At 41.5% G+C, this 7,189-nt stretch overlaps 1 pseudogene across 1 annotated transcript; it reads left to right on the forward strand.

Annotated features, from left to right (window-relative positions):
• The first annotated feature begins 5,307 nt into the window (after positions 1–5,307).
• LOC309811325 (small ribosomal subunit protein uS2-like) lies at positions 5,308–6,101 on the forward strand (annotated as a pseudogene). Its single transcript has one exon. The product of its transcript is annotated as a small ribosomal subunit protein uS2-like (transcript).
• The last annotated feature ends 1,088 nt before the right edge of the window (positions 6,102–7,189 follow it).

The raw sequence follows: 7,189 nt of genomic DNA on the forward strand, positions 1-7,189 counted from the left end.
AACCTTTGTTCCTAGAATGCAGAAGCATTCTTTCCATTCCACCTCCAGAGACAAAGAACAAAAGAAATGAAATATATATGAAAGAATTAGAATAAAGAAATAAAGATATTCTTAAAATCATCAAGTCTTGCTATTGGACTTAGCCTACCCTTCTCATACTTCTAGAAACGTGCATATGTACTTTTGTGGGCAACAGCCTGATCTCTGGCATTGGTCTAAGTTATGCCTCTATCTTATGTCTTTCTTAGGTTATTCAACCGATTTTTTTCTGTACTTCAGCTCTCAATGTTTAGCTCAGGGAATGTTGTTCTAATGACGCATTTTGCTTTACTCTCTTTGGCTTAGAAAGCCAGAGATACTACTCTCAGGTTCACTGGCCCTTGCTACTTCCAGATGCAGAGATTCATGTTGCCTGGGCAACAGAAGTGAAAGCTTCCCCTCACCCAGCTGAGCAATAGATGATCCTTATCTTACCAGCCTCCCTTCCCCATGTGTATCTTAAATATTAATTTCCTTATAACCCTTTTGACTTTATGTGAACCACTCTCAGCATGGTGGACCTATCATATTGTCTGATCAGGTCCCTTTCCTGTTCCTGGAAAACCACCCAAACCCCATTTTGTGTCTATACAAGGATTAGCCTCTTCTTACTCCAGTTACCTTGGCCCCAACTGACTGGTTCAGGGATAGCACCTAATCTCCAGTTGGGCCATTAGAGTCATTTTCCAGTTTTCTAAGTGGACTTGAGGGGAAAAAAATCCAGTAATCCTTGTTATGGGTTGAATTGTGCTAAGAGTATTTCTTTGATTTCCTCAAATTTGTGAATTTTCCAGTTTTCCTTCTGTTATTGATTTCTAGTTTTATTCCATTGTGATCAGAGAAGATACTTTGGATGATTTCAAACTTAAAATATTTATTGAGACTTGTTTTGTATTCTAACATATGGTCTATCTTAGAAAATGTTCCAAATGCACTTGAGAAAAATGTGTATTCTGCTTGCTTGGGTGGAGTGTTATATATATGTCTCTCAGGGCGAGTTTGTTTATAGTGTTGTTTAAATCTTCAATTTCCTTATTGACCCTCTGTTTAGTTGTTCAGTCCATTATAGAAAGTAAGGTATGGAAGCACTCACCATTTTTTTTTTTTTTTTTGGCTGCGTTGGGTCTTTGTTGCTGCACTTGGGCTTTTCTCTAGTTTCAGCAAGCTGGAATTACTCTTTGCTGCCATGGGTGGGCTTCTCAGTGGCTTCTCTTGTTGCAGAGCAGGGGCTCTAGGCAGGTGGGCTTCAGTAGTTGTGTCACGCAGGCTTAGTTGCTCCGCAGCATGTGGGATCTTCCCAGACCAGAGCTCAAACCCATGTCCCCTGCATTGACAGGCAGATTCTTAACCACTGCACCACCAGGGAAGTCCATATTCAGCTATTATTGTAGAACTATTTCTCCCTTTAATTCTGTCAATTTTTGCTTCATATATTTTGGGGCTCTGTTGTCAGGTGTGTATAATACGTTTATAATTGTTATATCTGTTTCATAATGAAGCCTCTCTATACTCATTCAAAAACTTAAAGAGATGCCCAGGAAATCTAATAATAGATTGGGTAGCTCTATTCTTGCAGTTTAACATTTAACATAATATTTGGGGTATATATAGTAGTAGCCATAATGTGCAAGGTCTGGAAGCTTTTGTATAGTTAATTAATTTACATAAAGGAATTTTTTTACACAGGAAAAGAAAGAAATTAAGACAATGAAATGGATTTCTAATCAAATGTGAAATGAAAATCAGTTATAGAAATGCCTGCAGAACTTCCTCTTTTGTGAAAATGTTATACTATGCAATTTATACATATACAAAAGATTTTATACATATACAAAAGATTCTTTGTAAGGCACCACTCACAGTAGATGAAATTTATGTATGTAAATGCCTGTCATGATCTTCTTAGTAATTTTGTAATCCAAAAAATGAATCTTCTATAAAATATTTTTTAAAGTACATTTTCTAGTTCTCTATCATGAAAAAGTAATTTGCTCTAGTTCTAGACAGTGAAAAAAAAAAAAACAACAACTGCTCTGCTCTGTTCCTTTGCTGCTTCTTTATAATGTCCTCCTGTGTAATTGATCCCAGTGCCCAGATGTTAGGGCTGCTATTTCTTCAAAACTTTAAAGAATGTGGAAGATTAGTTCTCTGTGCTTTTGATTCCTGTCAGAAAATTTCAATAGGTGGGTTAAGAAGCCTGAATGAGTCAGATAATCCTTAAATAAGAAGACAAGTAAAGTTAGAAGCTATAAAGCAGCTTTTTTTTTAAAAAAAGAAAAAGGTAAATATAAAAATTAAAAGTCCCATTTGATGTTAAATTATGGACCATATTCTGGTGCTGCAAAGGTGGGAATAATCCCCAGGCTCACACAGGGCATAGATGATTCATTAAGATGCACTGGTGTGACATACTTTTCCTTACAATCTGCTCAGTGTATAATTCCTCCATTTGGAAATGCACCGTCCCCTCCCTGGAACAGTAATGAAACAATAGAGGCTAGATATAGTGAGTAGCCTAATTCTTCCCTTGTCTGTCACCACCTCTCCCAACACACACACACACACACACACACACACACACACACACACACACACACCTCATGTCTAATTAACCCTCATGGGAGTGAGAAATTGCTCCAGAAACGGGCTGGGTCTGGGCCAGGGTTTCCATCACCAGATTTGGGGCTGGGGAGGGACGTGAGAGTGGGCTGCCCTGCAAAGGAACGAGTGGGTCGATCTGAGGAGAGGGCAGGTGGCCTGAATCCTCCAGGGCCCTGCTGAGCTGCAGCTGACCCATGCTGCCAAAAAAGCAGGTAGATATAGAGATCAAGATAAGAGAGACCCCAGCTGACATGTTCTGATGGGGAAAAGGAGAGGTGGGGACTGGCCAAGCCTATGTAGGCAACATGGACATTTATATAACACATTACAGTTTATGAGTGCTTTTCATCTTCAATATGCCATTTGATTTTAAGCAACTGAATTATGTAAGAGGCAGATAATATTCTTATTTCCGGATAATATAAGTATCCCCATTTATTTTCATAAATGAAGAAATTGAGGGTTGCGAGAGTTCACAGTTTTAGTGAGGACAGAGCTATAACTCAAACCTACATCAGTTCATGCCTCTTAAGCTTGTGTTGTTTGGAATATCAGCCCCCAGTAGACCTAAGAGGTTAGCTGCGGATCAAAACACAATGCAGTCAATTCAAGTCTTCCAGTATGGCTGGAGCTGAGTTTGTGATGGAGGAGGATGGTAAGCGGTTTGGCCGGGCTCATAAGCTGTTTTCAAGAACTTATAATTTATTCTAAAGGCAGTGGGGGCTTCCCTGGTGGTGCGGTGGTTAAGAATCCTCCTGCCAATGCAGGGGACACGGGTTCAAGCCCTGGTCCGGGAAGATCCCACGTGCCGCGGAGCAACTAAGCCCATGCACCACAACTACTGAGCCTGAGCTCTAGAACCTGCGAGCCACAACTACTGAGCCCGTGTACCACAACTACTGAAGCCCTCACGCCTAGAGCCCATGCTCTGCAACAAAAGAAGCCACTGCAATAAGAAGCCCGTGCACAGCAACAAACACCCAACGCAGCCAAAAATAAATAAATAAATTTAAAATAATAATAAAATCTGTGAACTTAAAAAAAATAAAAAGGCAGTGGGAAGGATGTATTCAAGATTGTATTTCAAAACAGGGATCAGCAATCTATGCATCAGAAGCCAAATCTGGTCCACTGCCTGTTTCATAACTAGTTTTATTAAATCACATTTATGCCTATTTATTTTCATATTGTCTATGGCTGATGTCGTGCTACAAAGGTAGATTTGAATAGTTACAACAGAGATCATAGGGCTCTCTCTAAGATAATTACTATTGGTCCTTAACAGAAAACGTTGGCTGACTGTTTCAGAGAGATCTCTGACTGTGATGCTGATTAGAGGGAACAAAGATGAGACACAGTAGCCCAGCCAGAAGTCTACTTCAAAAGTTTAGTGAAAGATGACAAGAATCTGAAGTAGTTTGGGGCAATGGCAATGATCTCAAAGATCTGATGTGAGGATTCTAAAAGACTTGGAGCCTGGATATGTAATTTGAGAAACTGGAAAGATAAGAATGATTCCAATTACACTATTAGATTTTTTTAACACAGTAATTGATGGCACAGGATTAGATTCTTCACCCAGAAAGAGAATAAAGAGTGAGAGAAAAGGTCTCAGGCAGAACCTCAAAGAATGTAGATGTATAAACACTGGGCAAACAGAGAAACGCACTCAGAGAACATTTAGAAGGAGTTCCCAGACAGGTGAGAGGACAGCCGAGGGTCAGTAGTGTCAAACATGCCACTGGATGGAGGTGAGGACCCAAAACTTGCCATTGGATTTGTCTAGAAGGAGCAGTTGCTATGGAAAGGCAAGAGGCATACTCCAGACTTTGGTGGGCAGAGAAATGGCAGAGAGGTGAGGAAGTGGGGAGAGAAACAGACACAACATTTACAAATGCTTGATTTGGAAGGGAAAGGTAGAGATAGCCAGGCAGCTGCAGGGAAACCTAAGACCGAGCAACAGTTCCATTTTTTTGTTCTTTGTCTTTTACTAAAGGAACTCTGTGAGCAAGTTTAGATAATGAGGATGAACCACTAAAGAGAGAAACTGAAGATACAGGGGTCCGTAAGGCTAACTGATGGAGGATGGCTGCCACAGAGGCAGGAGGGGAAAATCCAGAGCAAGGAGAAAACAAGATCATTTACTGCAAGTGAAGAAGGATGCCACAGCACAGGTGGTTTGAGTAGTCATTATAGACAATGGCAAAGAGAAAAGTAACTAGGGAAGTCCAGAATTGCCAGGCAGAACTAAAGGTCCAGCTGAAGATCCATGAGTTGCGTGATTTTCTCCACCCGTGTGAACAGTTTAAGTAGAAAACTAAACAAAACATTTCAGGAGTGAGGAGTTGCAATAACTCAATAGTTCAGCTGAGAGAAGTGGTATCTAAAGTCTTTGGTATAAAGGATACATTCTTATCCTTCCACCTCTGTGAATATTTTCACTTCCTGAATCAAAGTAGAGTCCCAAAGACTACAATTGTGGACCACAGCAACTTAACCTCTCATAGAAGTGTCTTCACTCAGTTTCAATTAAATTTTCTGGCCTTTCCAAGCTATCCAGAGAGAGGTCCATATGGCGTTGTTCTGGGTTCCTGTTGTAACTTAAAGGGAAATTTTCACAATGTCGGGAGCCCTTGATGTCCTGCAAATAAAGGAGGAATCCACTTAGGTGGCACCAACCTTGACTTCCAAATGGAACAGTACATCTGCAAAAGGAAAAAATGATAGCATCTATATTACAAATCTGAAGAGATCCTGGGAGGAGCTTCTGCTGGCAGCTCGTGCCTCTGTTGCCCATTGAAACCGGCTAACATCAGTGTCATATCCTCCAGGAATACCAGCCAGCAGACTGTGCTGAAGTTTGCTGCTGCCACTGCTACTGCTCCTATTGCTGGCTGCTTCACTCCTAGAACCTTCACCAACCAGATCCCAGCAGGCTTCCGGGAGCCAAGATTTCCGGTGGTTACTGATCCCAGGGCTGCCCACCAGCCTCTCATGCAGGCGCTTATGTTGATTCGCCTACAGTTGCTCTGTGTAACATAGACTCTCCTCCATGCTATGCAAACATTGCCACCCAGTACAACAACAGGGAGGGGTGGTGGATTGCAGCCAGGGAAGTTCTATACATGCGTTGCGCCACCTCCCGTGAATACTCATGGGAGGTCATGCCTGATCTCTACTTCTGCAGAGATCCTGAAGAGATTGCAATAGAATAGTAAGTCACTGATTAAAAGGCTGTGACCAAGGAGGAATTTCAGGGTCAATGGACTGCTCCAGCTCCCTAATTTACTGCTACACAACCTAAGGTTGCAGACTGGTCTGAAGGTGTGCATGTGCCCCCTGTGCCTATCCAGCAGTTCCCTGCTGAAGGCTGGTGCGTTCAGCCTACCACTGAAGACTGGTCTGCCATTCTTACTGCTCAGGCCACTGGGTAGGTAGGAACAACCACTGAATGTTCTTAAGCTGTTCTTCCACAGACTCTTAAACAGGAAATGAAAATAAGGTTGACAAAAAAATAAAGTTTCCAAAAAGAAATTTCTGATTTCTTCTAATCTATCGATTGAAGCCCAACTTCACTGGAAGTTGTAGTAAAGACCATACCTTGATCCTAAGCTGTGTTAAACCCAAAATTCAAGTGAGTCTTAGGATGTCTGAGACTCTAGCCTGATGGGGGAGACTCTAAAAGTACCTTTATATGAGGGTGAGAGGAGCAAGATGGGAAACACATCTTAAGTGACAAGAGAATCAATGTATTGACATCTTCAAAGTTGATACAACCAAAGCTCGCCAATTAGTATTTCACCAAACTCACTGTGAGGCAATGAACACAAGGTATCAGCCTCATTGGTATGAAGAGTTACAATCTGAGGGCTTGCTTATTTGGAGGCAAGCATTGTTCCAGGTCCTTGTCCTACGTTGTCTCATTTAATGCAGCAAACTTCTGAAGGGGTATTACTGTTGTTTCTCTTTAATAGCTGAAGAAACAGGCTTGAGATGCTAAGTGACTTTCCAGAGATCACGCAGCCGGTTATTAGTAGCACCAAGCTCCACACTGGTGAAGCCAAAACTATCCTATACACCTCTCTAATGATGGGTGTACCATCAGCCCACAAAGTCAGGTATACAAGAAACTTTTGAAAATTTCTTGAACTCAGTTTAATTTCTATCTGAAGCCTCATCTTGAAACTTCTACTACTATTAACCTGGGCCATTTCAAGATTTCACCACTCTTATTCTACTCTGAGTTAATGACAATGTTTGGGAGCTGACATGGCATCAAGGCATTGGGTGCACCCTGAACCTTAGCAATCTGCCCACAGTAAATACTACTAACAGCCGTCGTTCCATTCAGTGTGGCCCCTGGACCATGGGCCAAAACTTGTCAAGTACAGCAAATTGGTTTCTTTTGTGCTTTTTAAATGTAGAATTAGATTGCCTTTGGGCAGGGCACACACTCTAGAGTTTTGTACAAGCCCCCTTAGTCTCCCATTCACACCACTTCCAACCTCACATGTATGTTACCCACCAGGAACCTGGATACATTGAGTTT

Source organism: Mesoplodon mirus (assembly GCF_964341445.2).
Source record: "Mesoplodon mirus genome assembly, chromosome: 10".
NCBI lineage: Eukaryota > Metazoa > Chordata > Mammalia > Artiodactyla > Ziphiidae > Mesoplodon > Mesoplodon mirus.